This window comes from Callithrix jacchus, chromosome 8, assembly GCF_049354715.1.
Source record: "Callithrix jacchus isolate 240 chromosome 8, calJac240_pri, whole genome shotgun sequence".
Lineage (NCBI taxonomy): Eukaryota > Metazoa > Chordata > Mammalia > Primates > Cebidae > Callithrix > Callithrix jacchus.
In genome coordinates, this window is record NC_133509.1 from 56745564 (window position 1) to 56759760 (window position 14197).

Genomic DNA, 14197 nt, shown 5'->3' on the forward strand with positions numbered 1-14197 from the left:
CTTATTTTCACTACATTGGTCTATGGCAGCCGGTACCTGGTAATCTAACACCTTGCCTTCTAAAAGCACTTGAAATCAGGGATTACTGTGTTCCATTTACCATTGGCAGTAGAGTCACTAATGCTTCATCAAATCAGAGAATCAATACCAAATTCCCATCCTAAAATTCTATCTCTAGATTCACTTCTAAGACCAATAGTTATATCAGTTAAGAGTCATCCAGGGAGGCAAAGCCACTATGAATGATTCAGAATACAGGAATAGTGGATTCATTATGGAATCAGAGCTTATAAATCTGGGAGAAGCTAGAGAAGGAAAGGTCTGGGAGATGGAGTCAGGGGATCAGAAAAAGGGTGATTAACCTGTCTACCTGAAGCAGGAGCACAGATGGACCAGACAGGCTGGGGCCTGAGGGAAAATCTAGGAAGCAAAACACTTTCAACCACCAAAGTAGGACTGTGAAGGGAAGCTCATGGAGAAGTGTACGGAAAGTGGTTACCCCTCTGTAGCAACCACTTCTAGGCAGGGTCCACAGCCAAGTAGCTGGTGATGGGCCTGGAGTCACTATTGTTCAGCAGGGCTGAGTCAGAAAGATTTGCTGGATGCAGAGTGAAGGAAAGCAAGGACTATGTGGAACCTACAGAGCATCTCTGCATCTGTCCATCACTGTATCTGACCACAGGGTCCTTCTAAGAGTAATTGTTACTGCTTCTGTGTTCCAAATCTTTTCCCATTTCATCTCGTAGCCAATACTAAGGCGGGGCTATACATGAAAGGGGATTCTGAGAAACGCAGTTATCTGCTTAAGCAAGTTGACCAGCATAATCCAGTATGACTTCTAAAGTTCTTGTCCTTATCCCAAATCTCAGAAGACAGCAAATGTGAGCAGAAAGAAAAGTACAGATGCTCCAGGGGTTCACTGGTGATCTTTGTGGCTGCAGCTGACCTAGAATTTGGAAGATGCCTGGAGAGGGACATAGGGGCACACAGGGAACTTTCCTCTCAAATATGAGGATATCAATCTAGATCTCTGAGGTGTCCTTTTGGAGATAAAATGAACTTTACAGGAGGTGATGAACAAGAGTCCCGATTTCTATATTAGACTGTCTCCCTGAATGAGGGTGAATACCAAGAGAAGACTGAGCCAAGGCCTCAGGCCCTCTGAATTCTAAAATGTAGAAAACTTCATTCTGATCTGTTTTATACAAATGGTGCTGATCTCTCAGACAGGACCTTGTCCAACAAGAGAAAGCGAGAACAAAGTACAAGATTCATAACCCAGCTCAGTAAAGAGGCTTACCTTTGCTCTTTCCTCATCATAATTCCCCCTCTCAAACTCTTGGCCACCTGCCTCTGTGCAGCAGGCACATAGTGCTCCTCAAGTGTCTGCCTCTTGAACACAGAATTATAGCTAACAAGTATTTAAAATTTATCTATTTGGCGCACATCTTTCAGCATGAGCTTTTTGGCACCAACTCTTAATGAGTGCCAATATAAAAAATAAACAATCTGAAATTATTTTAAGTATTCAAAAATAACAGCATAAATTCTATAATATGGACTTCAGCCAGAGTCCCTTCTAGGGACTCTGGCGGAAGGGCAGAGCCAGAGCAAAAGAGAAAAGCTATCTGCGAAAGGAACTCAGTGTTCCCAGGACCAATGCATACTTGATTTTCATAGGCCCTATGGTAAACTATATTAGTTTTAACATAATACTATTTACACATGTAGAAATGTCATGTGGTTTATAAACTCTATGTGCTTATTGCTCTTATATCAACAACTAAAAAATATAAATTAAACATTCACAAAGCTTTAAAACCACTACAACTTCAGTAAATAATTTCAATATAATCAATAATATTTGACTAAAACGAAATCACCAGGTTTTTTGGTCTTTCCAACTTTTATATTAGGTTCAGGTGGTACATGTACAGGTTTGTTAAATGGGTAAAGTGTATAACATGGGGGTTTGATGAAATACAGATTATTTCATCACCCAGGTAATAACCATAGTATCCAACAGGTACTTTTTCAATCTTCACTCTCCTCCTACCTTCCACCTTCAACTAGGCCCTGGTGTCTATTGTTGCCTTCTTTGTGTCCATGTGTACTCAGTGTTTAACTCCCACTTATAAGTGAGAACATGCAGTATTTGTTTTTCTGTTCCTGCATTAATTCACTTAGGATAAGTACTTTCACTTCCATCCATGTTGCTGCAAAGGATGTGACTTCTTCTTTGTGGCTGCATAGTATTTCATGGCATATATGTACCACATTTTCTTTATCCAGCTCATCATTTAAGTCACCAGTTTTGAGTTTAATAAATGGAAGATATATATGTGGTGTTGAGTTTTTATTATCAACTTGATTCTTCTCATTTTGTATATAATTTTCATCCTTATTTTTCCTTTGTTTGAAACAAATTCATATTCAACTGTTAAACAATTCACTTGCTGGGCCAATCAATTTACTATGCACCAATAGTACATACTGATAGAAATGTTTTTAACTTTTAATGAAGCATTCTTTTCTATAATTACTTCTACACCTATTGCTAATCAACTGTAGCTCAGTGATTTATACAAAAGATGAGCTCTACACAGTACAGCCATGTGAGTGGGGAATTTAGCACCAATCATTCATTGAGTTCCCCATGCTTACAGCATCTAACTTGTTATGATTCCATTTCCAATGACTATTTTATATTCAAATTACCTGACGTTATTAGGCCTTCACTTAGTAATAATATTACTTAAAAGGCAAAGGAGGTCATCAAAATCTTGTGAAATCGTTTGCTTATAATTGTTCAGCTAAGCCCCAACAAGAGTCAGTTGCATTTTATGGGCGATATGTACACCTTATAATTTTGCATAATTTAAGGCTTATCTTTCCATGGGGAACTGGTTCACAGAGCCCAAATACCTACAACTTTGTAGCACATTTCTATTCTGATGCCACTCTTTATTTTCTTAGCATTATCTACAATATTTAGCAACTGTTCTTTTCTAAATTAGTGGTAAAACACATCAAGGGAGTTGTTTGGCTTTTTCTGTGGAAGTGAATTATCGCTAACATCTGCTTAAGAATTACGTATCCGAATGCACATTTTCTGGCATGAGCTTTGGTACCAACTCCCAATGAATGCTAATATAAGAGGAAATAAAACAATTTGAAATTATTTAAGTGATTATTAAACATAATAGCACAAAATAACCAACATCCCTTACAGACATTCTCATAAAGTAACGGGTAGAACATACCATACTAGCAATGACTGGTTCTTTCCGTTAAAGCTGAAGTAGCCCCACCATGTGGCAGGAGTAAAAGCAATCGACAACTACTTTACTTTGTTCACCAACTGAAATCATGCAAATCTAATTTAAGTTTGATGAGAACCACAAAATTACCCATTTTTCTCAGAATGTATGGGCTATTAATTTTTATATCACATTACTTAAATTTCACATAATTTATGCTGCCCAACGCTGTTTTAGACTACCACTTTATTGAAAACACATTTTTAACTCCATAAAATTATGAAGACCCATGAAAATTCTAGAGATGCACCTAGGCCAAGTATGATAAAGAGCATAAATAACTTTGAAATTCAAATTTTAAATAATTTTTGTTACTATTATAATTTCCATACAGGTCTCAGAAGCATCTTAAAAGTAATGATAACGTTTTGTCTCTGTAAAAAGAATACTATTCAAAAAGGGACAAAAAGTTAATAAATGTGGAATACTAACTTTGTAACTAAAATGTAAAATATGTGAGTTCTTTGATTACTAAATTCTTCCAATAGAAATTCAAATAATGTAAAATATTAGCATGTTTAAGCTATAATCTATTACCATGTTAATTTCAAAACAGCATATTAGTAATCTGATCTTTAATATTAGTTGTTACCAAATTATAGTTTTTTTTAATTTCCTATGAAATTATGCCCATTTTTGGAATACTGAATATCTCGGCACCTAGGAATATAGTGATCATTTTTCTTCCACTCTTTTGTATTTTCCAAATTTTCAATGTAATAATCATAAACTAATTTTATGATGGAATAAAATTTGTAAAAGAATAAATGTCAATGTTAGAAGATAAATAACAAAATTATCTATCTTGAGTATAATATATAATACAAGGAAATTAATATAAGAGTTTATCGTGGTGGCAAGGAAAATAGGTGAGATATCTTTTCTATCACAACATAAAAGTATGTGTTAGTAAATATTCATATTGGAAAGGAATGTATTCTATGACCTACCAATTACTATCTCCGAGTCATGGCATTACTCTTATTATAAAAGAAAGCATGGACAAGCACCAATTTTGGGGTCATAAAAAGTTGGAAATAATATAAGCATATAGTAAAAAGTGATATTACATATTAAAATAAGTCTATATTCCATATATTAAAAATAATGACATGAATCTATATATGATGACAGGAAAAGATCTCCAAAATGCATTATTGATTGAAAACACAAATTGCAGAACAATATATAGAATATTATGCTATTTATGTGGATAAAAATACTTGCACAGAATAAACCCTGAATATTGCACAGCAAAAGGACTGTAAATACATTGATGAATTCCCTGCTATTAGTGCCTCTGAAAGAGGGAATAATATTGTAGGATGGGAGGACAGTCAGTGGATATTTTGGGTTTAATTGCAATGCTTTTGTTTTTATAAGGATGTATTAGTATATTACTTGCATAATTAAACTTTAATTTTTTTTTTTAGATTTTCTTCTCTACCCTCATACACTTGCATGCATATACCTATGCAAATAAAAACATCCACCTTTATTGGAGATTTGTGACTGGCATTTTTCTAAGCACTTTATTATGCGCCATACATTGTATCATGTAAACTTGTCATTAATGTTACAATGCTAATAATATTTTTCCCAGATGATGAACCCAAGCCTCAGAAGAATTGGGTACTTTGCACAAATTCACCAACCCCATAGGGGTTACAATCAAAATTTGAACTCAGATATATGGATCAGAGTCCACAGTCTTAACCAAAATATTATTTTACAAATCCCCTTGTAGAAGTGTGTATATCTATATGCAAGTCTGCACACACATGCATCCCTGCTGTCCAGCCTCTTCTGCCCCGACACTTGAGTGCACAGGTCATTGGTATCTTCTCTCTGTAACGCTCCACCCTCCACACAAATGTGTTTGCTCAAGGGATGATTTGAGGTGAAAACCTTACAACATTAGTTGTTTTGTAAAAAAATCTGAGCAGGTTTTTTATTTTGTATTTTGTTTTCCTGATTATACCTCTCCTTTTAAAAGTGTGCAAGGTGGCATTGATATCTATTTCTTTCCAGACTGTTCCGTTTATTAGTTTCATTAGGATTAGTGAATTCTACTTGGTCTTTGCCCAATCTATTAATATTATTTTCCCTTCACTTAAAAACAAACAAACAAAAAACTTGTTTTCCAAATGGCTTTGGGGTGGTAGTAGGCTTTGCTGATGGCTAGAGAAACCTCTTCATGCCAGTAATTGGTGGAGTAATTGGTCCTCGTATGTACGATCAAGAAGGTGAATGTTCTTAGCGAACCCAGAAGGGATCAGCTCATCAGCAGTAAGTTTCCACTATCTAAATTGAGACAAGATTCAGGCTTAATCTCGAATGCCTGTGCATTTGCTCTTCTGGCCTCTCCTTTCTCCTCCTTATTATCATGACAGTTTGTTTGTTTCTTTAGTAGTGACAGGGTTACACCATGTTAGCCAGGATGATCTTGATCTCCTGACCTCCTGATCTGCCTACCCTGGCCTCCCAAAGTGCTAGGATTACAGGCATGAGCCACCGTGTCCATATTATGACACTTTAAAAGCCAAATTGCTGATAATAAATTTGCTTGCTGAGAACATAGAAAGTTAAATGACTTGAGAGGGTTGTACATTTTTCTTTAAATCTAAATAACCACCATTGAAAATCCCAACCTCCCAACAAAATTCACCTCTCTGTTGATTGGATTTTACCTGCATTCAGTTTTAACTCCTCTCACCTCTGGAAGTGCTGACATTGTCCTCTTGGGGATTATTACTTCTTTAGACACATAATGCTAGAGTCAAGTTGGAACTTTGATTATTTTTCTTTTTTTTTTAATTTTTTGTTGCATTTTAGGTTTGGGGGTACATGTGCAGAACATGCAAGACAGTTGCATAGGTACATATATGGCCGTGTGTTTTGCTTCCTTTCTCCCCTTCACACACATTTGGCATTTCTCCCCAGGCTATCCCTCCCCACCTCCCCCTTCCACTGTCCCTCCCCATTTCCCCCCAGTAGACCCCAGTGTTTAGTACTCTTCTCTCTGTGTCCATGCGTTCTCATTTTTCATCACCCACCTATGAGTGAGAATATGTGGTGTTTCATTTTCTGTTCTTGTGTCAGTTTGCTGAGGATGATATTCTCCAGATTCATCCATGTCCCTACAAATGACACAAACTCATCATTTCTGATTGCTGCATAATATTCCATGGTGTATATGTGCCACATTTTTCCAATCCAGTCTATCATCAATGGGCATTTGGGTTGATTCCAAGTCTTTGCTATTGTAAACAGTGCTGCAATGAACATTCGTGTACATGTGTCCTTATAGTAGAACGACTTATAGTCTTTTGGATATATACCCAGTAATGGGATTGCTGGGTCAAATGGAATTTCTATTTCTAAGGCCTTGAGGAATCGCCACACTGTCTTCCAAAGTGGTTGAACTAATTTACACTCCCACCAACAGTGTAAAAGTGTTCCTTTTCCTCCACATCCTCTCCAGCATCTGTTGTCTCCAGATTTTTTAATGATCACCATTCTAACTGGTGTGAGATGGTATCTCAATGTGGTTTTGATTTGCAGCTCTCTGATGACCAGTGACGATGAGCATTTTTTCATATGATTGTTGGCCTCATATATGTCTTCTTTCGTAAAGTGTCTGTTCACATCCTTTGCCCACTTTTGAATGGGCTTGTTTGTTTTTTTCCTGTAAATCTGTTTGAGTTCTTTGTAAATTCTGGATATCAGCCCTTTGTCAGATGGGTAAACTGCAAAAATTTTTTCCCATTCTGTTGGTTGCCAATTCACTCTATTGACTGTTTCTTTTGCCGTGCAGAAGCTGTGGAGTTTCATTAGGTCCCATTTGTCTATTTTGGCTTTTGTTGCCAATGCTTTTGGTGTTATTTTTCTTATGGAAGTAGAAGGCATTGTGTCTCCTCCCTTTCTGCATGAATTTAATTAGAAAAACATGCAATCTCTCACTATCGGCCTACAGAGTCTCTACATTCTCAGCCTTGTGAGAAGCCTTATCACATTGAGAAAAATGGTTCTATTTGTTGTACCAAGGGGGTTCCTAAAGCATGGTAATGGAGGAGACACCTAGCGATCAAAGCAACTAATACAATCAACTCCAAGCCGCTAACCAAGCCTTTCTACCAGCTGTTCCTTTCATATCTAAATGCTGTCCTCTTCCTCTGCAGCAGGATAAAAAATCAATTTCTAAGTGTAAAGGCAGTAAACAATATTCCAGAGATATGTAGTACATGTAAGTTTGAGTGCATAAGGTTAAAAGATTCCCAAATATCTAAAAATGTTTGAATTTAAAAATCAATACTGGATGGATCCAAGATGGCTGATTAGCAGCAGCTCAGGATTGCAGCTCTCAGTGAAAGTGCAGAGGGTGAGTGGACGTCACACTTCCAGACAGATTTTTATTGCCCACAAACCAGGAGATTCCCAGGCAGAGGAGCCCCACGGGTGGCCAGCACAGCTGTTTTGGCCTGCGTGGCTGTTTTGGCCTGCGTGGCTGGTTTGGCCTGTGGCTGTTTTGCCTGGAGCAGCTGTTTTGCCTGGCACCCTGGCATGGCAGTTCTCCATACAAAATACATGGGTCCGGGCACCGTTTTAGCTGGCAATTGTAGCTCGGGGAAGACAGGATCACCCATCCAACTGTTAGAAAAGTGGACTGAAACAGGGAGCTAGGCCAGGAGATTCCCGGGTAAAAAACATCACGAATCTCAGCGCAGCTGTTTCAGCAGGTGCAGGCACAGTGGGTCACTGCGTGGGAAATCACACAGATCCTGGCACCTTTCCAACAGGTGACTGGAACACCTAGGAGACAGTCGACTGTTCAACTTAAAAAAAAGGGGGGGCTCTAAGGCAGGGAGCCAGGTGATCAGACTCGGCTGGTCCCACTCCCACAAAAAAGAAACAGCAATCTGAAATGCTCTGGATTGAGAGTTTCACAGCGAGCACAGCTGAACCTGGAATGGTCCAGCTCTGTGGGGGGAGGGGTGTCCACCATTACTGAGGCACTCCACCACTACAGAGGTAGTCTGCCATTGCTGAGGCAGCCCGCCATTACAGAGAGTCTGCCATTACAGAGGTGGGCCGCCATTGCTGAGGCAGTTCTAACTACACCCACATAAATAGGACTGCAGGGAAGTTCACATGGCAGCTGGGCGGAACCCACAGCAGCTCAGCAAAGCCTCTGCAGGCAGACAGTGACTAGGCTGCCTCCTCACTGGGCAGGGCAGCCCTGAAAAAAGCCAGCAGCTCAGCAAAAACTCATAAATAAATCCCTAACTCCCCAGGAAAGAGCACCTGGGGGAAAAAACTGTTTATGAGTTCTGCTGCAGCAGACTTAAACATACCTGCACAGCAGCTCTGAATGAACAACAGAGCTCCCAGCTCAGCACCTGAGCTCCTATAAAGAACAGACCGTCTCCTCAAGCAGCTCCTTTACCCCCATATATCCAAAGAGTCAACTCATAAAGGAGAGCTCAGACTGACATCAGGCATGTATCCTTCAGGGAAAAAGATAGCAGAAGAAGAAACTGGCAACAACCCTTACTGTTCTGCAGCAGCTTCAGGTGATCCCCAGGCAAGCAGGGCCTGGAGTGGACCTCAGCAGTCCTACAGCAGAGGGGCCTGACTAGTAGAAGGAAAACTAAGAAACAGAAAGAAATAACTTCATCAATAAACTGGTCGTCCAATCAGAGACCCGATCTGAAAGTCAACAACTACAAAGACGACAGGTGGATAAATCCACAAAGATGGGAAGAAACCAGTGCAAAAAGGATGAGAACACCTGAAACCAGAACATCTCGCCTCCTACAAGGGATCACAACTCCTCACCAGCAAGGGAACAAAGCTGGATGGAGAATGAGTGTGGTGAATTGACAGAATCAGGCTTCAGAAGGTGAGTAATAAGAAACTTCTGTGAGCTAAAAGAACATGTTTTAACCCAATGCAAAGAAACTAAGAACTTTGATAAAAGATTTGACAAAATGCTAACAAGAATAAACAACTTAGAGAGGAATATAAGTGAATTGATGAAGCTGAAAAACACAACACGAGAACTTCGCAAAACATACACAAGTTTCAACAGCGAAATTGACCAAGCAGAAGAAAGGGTATCAGAGGTTGAAGATCAACTCAATGAAATAAAACGAGAAGGCAAGATTAGAGAAAAAAGGATAAAAGGGAATGAACAAAGTCTCCAAGAAATAGGAGACTATGTGAAAAGACCTAATCTACGTTTGATAGGTATACCTGAATGTGACAGAGAGAATGAATCCAAGCTGGAAAATACTCTTCAGGATATCATCCAGGAGAACTTCCCCAACCTAGCAAGGCAGGCCAATATTCAAGTCCAGGATATACAGAGAACACCACAAAGATATTCCTCAAGAAGAGCAACCCCAGGACACATAATCATCAGATTCACCAGGGCTGAAATGAAGGAGAAAATGCTAAGGGCGGCAAGAGAGAAAGGTCAGGTTACCCACAAAGGGAAGCCCATCAGACTCACAGCAGATCTCTCAGCAGAAACCCTACAAGCCAGAAGAGAGTGGGGGCCAATATTCAACATCCTTAAAGAAAAGAATTTTCAACCCAGAATTCCATATCCAGCCAAACTAAGCTACATAAGTGAAGGAAAAATAAAATCCTTTACAAACAAATAGTACTCAGAGATTTCATCACCACCAGGCCTGCTTTACAAGAGCTTCTGAAAGAGGAACCAAACACAGAAAGGAATGACCAGTACCAGCCACTCCAAAAACATACCCAACAGTAAAGAGCATCAGCACAATGAAGAAACTGCATCAACTAACGGGCAAAGCAGCCAGCTAGCATCAAAATGGCAGGATCAAATTCACACATAGTAATATTAACCCTAAATGTAAATGGGCTAAATGTACCAATCAAAAGACACAGACTGGCAAATTGAATAAAAAGCTAAAACCATCAATGTGCTGTAACCAGGAAACCCATCTCACATGCAAGGATACACAAAGGCTCAAAATAAAGGGATGGAGGAAGACTTACCTAGCAAATGGAGAGCAAAAAAAAGCAGGAGTTGCAATTCTCATCTCAGATAAAATAGACTTTGAACCAACAAAGATCAAAAGAGACAAAGAAGGACATTACATAACGGTAAAAGGATCAATGCAACAAGAAGAGCTAACAATCCTAAATATATATGCACCCAATACAGGAGCACCCAGATACATAAAGCAAGTTCTTAATGACTTACAAAGAGACTTAGACTCTGACACAAAGTGGGAGATTAGACTCTGACACAATAATAGTGGGAGACTTTAACACCCCATTGTCAATATTAGACTGATCAACAAGACAGAAAATTAACAAGGATATCCAGGACTTGAACTCAGACCTGGAACAAGCAGACCTAATAGAACTCTCCACCCCAAATCCACAGAATATACATTCTTCTCAGCTCCACATCACACCTACTCTAAATTGACCACATAATTGGAATTAAATCACTCCTCAGCAAATGCAAAAGAATGGAAATCATAACAAACAGTCTCTCAGACTACAGCGCAATCAAGTTAGAACTCAGATTTCAGAAACTAACTCAGAACCGCACAGCTTCATGGAAACTGAACAACTGGCCTTGAATGTTGACTGGATAAACAATGAAATGAAGGCAGAAATAAAGATGTTCTTTTAAACCAATGAGAATGAAGACACAACATTCCAGAATCTCTGGGACACATTTAAAGCAGTGTCTAGAGGAAAATATATAGCAATAAATGCCCCCATGAGAAGCAAGGAGAGATCTAAAATCGACACCCTATTGTCAAAATTGAAAGAGCTAGACGAGCAAGACCAAAAAAACTCAAAACCTAGCAGAAGGCAAGAAATAACTAAGGTCAGAGCAGAACTGAAGGAGATAGAGACACAAAGAAAAACCCTTCAAAAAATTAATAAATCCAGGAGCTGGTTTTTCAAAAAGATCAACAAAATAGACAGACCACTAGCCAGATTAATAAAGAAGAAAAGAGAGACTAACCAAATAGATGAAATGAAAAACGATATAGGGGAAATCACCACAGATTCCTCAGAAATACAAACCATCATCAGAGATTATTACAAACATCTCTGTGTACATAAACTAGTAAATCTGGAGGAAATGGATAAATTCATGGACACTTGCCTCCTCCCAAGCCTAACCCAGGAAGAAGCCAAAACCCTAAATAGACCAATAACAAGGTCTAAAGTTGAGGCAGCAATTAAGAGCCTACCACACAAAAAAAGCCCAGGTCCAGACTGATTCACAGCCGAATTCTACCAGACATACAAAGAAGAGCTAGTACTATTCCTTATGAAACTATTCCAAACAATCCAAAAAGAGGGAATCCTTCCCAAATCATTTTATGAGACCAACATCATCCTGATACCACAACCTGGCAGAGACTCAGCAAGAAAAGAAAACTTCAGGTCAATATCCATGATGAACATAGATGCAAAAATCTTCAATAAAATACTGGCAAACCGATTGCAACAGTAAATCAAAAAGTTTATCTGCCATGATGAAGTAGGCTTCATCCCAGGGATGCAAGACTGGTTCAACATACTCAAGTCTATAAACATAATTCACCACAGAAACAGAACCAAAGACAAAAACCACATGATTATCTCAATTGATGCAGAGAAGGCCTTTGACAAAATTCAGCAGCCCTTTATGCTAAAAACCCTCATTAAACTAGGTATTGATGAAAGATATCTTAAAATAATAAAAGCTATTTATGACAAACCTACAGCCAATATCATACTGAATGGGCAAAAACTGGAAGCATTACCTTTGAACTCTGGCACTAGACAAGGATGCCCTCTCTCACCACTCCTATTCAATATAGTATTGGAAGTTCTAGCCAGAGCAATCAGGCAAGAAAAAGAAATAAAGGGTATTCAAATAGGAAAGGAGGAAGTCAAATTGTCTCTATTTGCAGATGACATGATTGTATATCTAGAAGACCCCATTGTCTCAGCCCAAAATCTCCTGAAACTGATAAGCAACTTCAAAAAAGTCTCAGGATACAAAATCAATGTGCAAAAATCACAAGCATACACCAATAACAGACTTAAAGAGAGCCACATCAAAAATGAACTGCCATTCACAATTGCTACAAAGAGAATAAAATACCTGGGAATACAACTAGCAAAGGATGTAAAGGATCTCTTCAAGGAGAACTACAAACCACTGCTCAACAAAATAAGAGAGGACACAAACAGATGGAGAAATATTCCATGTTCATGGTTAGGAAGAATCAATATCGTGAAAAGGGACATACTGCCCAAAGTAATTTACAGATTCAATGCTATCTCCATCAAGCTACCAATGACCTTCTTCACAGGACTGGAAAAAACCACCTTAAACTTCATATGGAACCAAAAGAGAGCCCACATAGCCAAGTCAATTCTAAGCAAAAAAAAAAAGTGGGAGGCATCACACTACTGGACTTCAAACTATACTACAAGGCTACAGTAACCAAAACAGCATGGTACTGGTACCAAAACAGAGATATAGACCAATGGAACAGAACAGAGGCCTCAGAGGCAACACCACACATCTACAACCATCGAATCTTTGACAAACCTGACAAAAACAACAAGCCATGGGGAAAGGATTCCCTGTTTAACAAATAGTGTTGGGAAAACTGGCTAGCCATGTGCAGAAAGCAGAAACTGGACCCCTTCCTGACACTTAAACTAAAATTAACTCCAGATGGATTAAAGACTTAAACATAAGACCTAACACCATAAAAACCATTGAAGAAAACCTAGGCAAAACCATTCAGGACATAGGAGTAGGCAAGGACTTCATGACCAAAACACCAAAGCATTGGCAACAAAAGCCACAATAGACAAATGGGACCTAATCAAACTCCACAGCTTCTGCACAGCAAAAGGAACAGTCATTAGAGTGAATTGGCAACCAACAGAATGGGAAAAATTTTTTGCAATCTACCCATCGACAAAGGGCTGATATCCAGAATTTACAAAGAACTCAAACAGATTTACAAGAAAAAACAAGCCCATTCAAAAGTGGACAAAGGACATGAACAGACACTTTACAAAAGAATACATACATGAGGCCAACAAACATATGAAAAAATGCTCATCATCACTGGTCATTAGAGAAATGCAAATCAAAACCACATTGAGATACCACCTCACGCCAGTCAGAATGGCAATCGTTAAAAAATCTGGAGACAACAGATGCTGGAGAGGATGTGGAGAAATAGGAACACTTTTACACTGTTGGTGGGAGTGTAAATTAGTTCAACCATTGTGGAAGACAGTGTGGTGATTCCTCAAGGACCTAGACATAGAAATTCCATTTGACCCAGCAATCCCATTACTGGGTATATATCCAAAGGATTATAAATTGTTCTACCATAAGGGCACATGCACACGAATGTTCATTGTAGCACTGTTTACAATAGCAAAGACCTGGAACCAACCCAAATGCCCATCGATGATAGACTGGACAGGGAAAATGTGGCACATATACACCATGGAATATTATGCAGCCATCAAAAATGATGAGTTCGTGTCCTTTTTGTAGGGACATGGATGAACCCAGAAACCATCATTCTCAGCAAACTGACACAAGAACGGAAAATAAAACACCACATGTTCTCACTCATAGGTGGGTGTTAAACAATGAGAACACATGGACACAGGGAGGGGAGCATCACACACTGAGGTCTGTTGGGAGGAAACAGGGGAGGGACAGCGGGGGGTAGGGAGTTGGGGAGAGATAGCATGGGGCGAAATGCCAGATATAGGTGATGGGGAGGAAGGCAGCACATCATGCTCCCATGTGTGTACCTATGCAACAATCTTGCATGTTCTTCACA

The 14197-nt window shown here is 39.1% G+C and overlaps 1 gene segment (V, D, J or C); it reads left to right on the plus strand.

Moving 5' to 3' along the window:
- The window catches only part of LOC100385731 (T cell receptor alpha chain constant-like), a 257258-nt gene that overhangs the window by 54263 nt on the left and 188798 nt on the right, over positions 1–14197 (plus strand).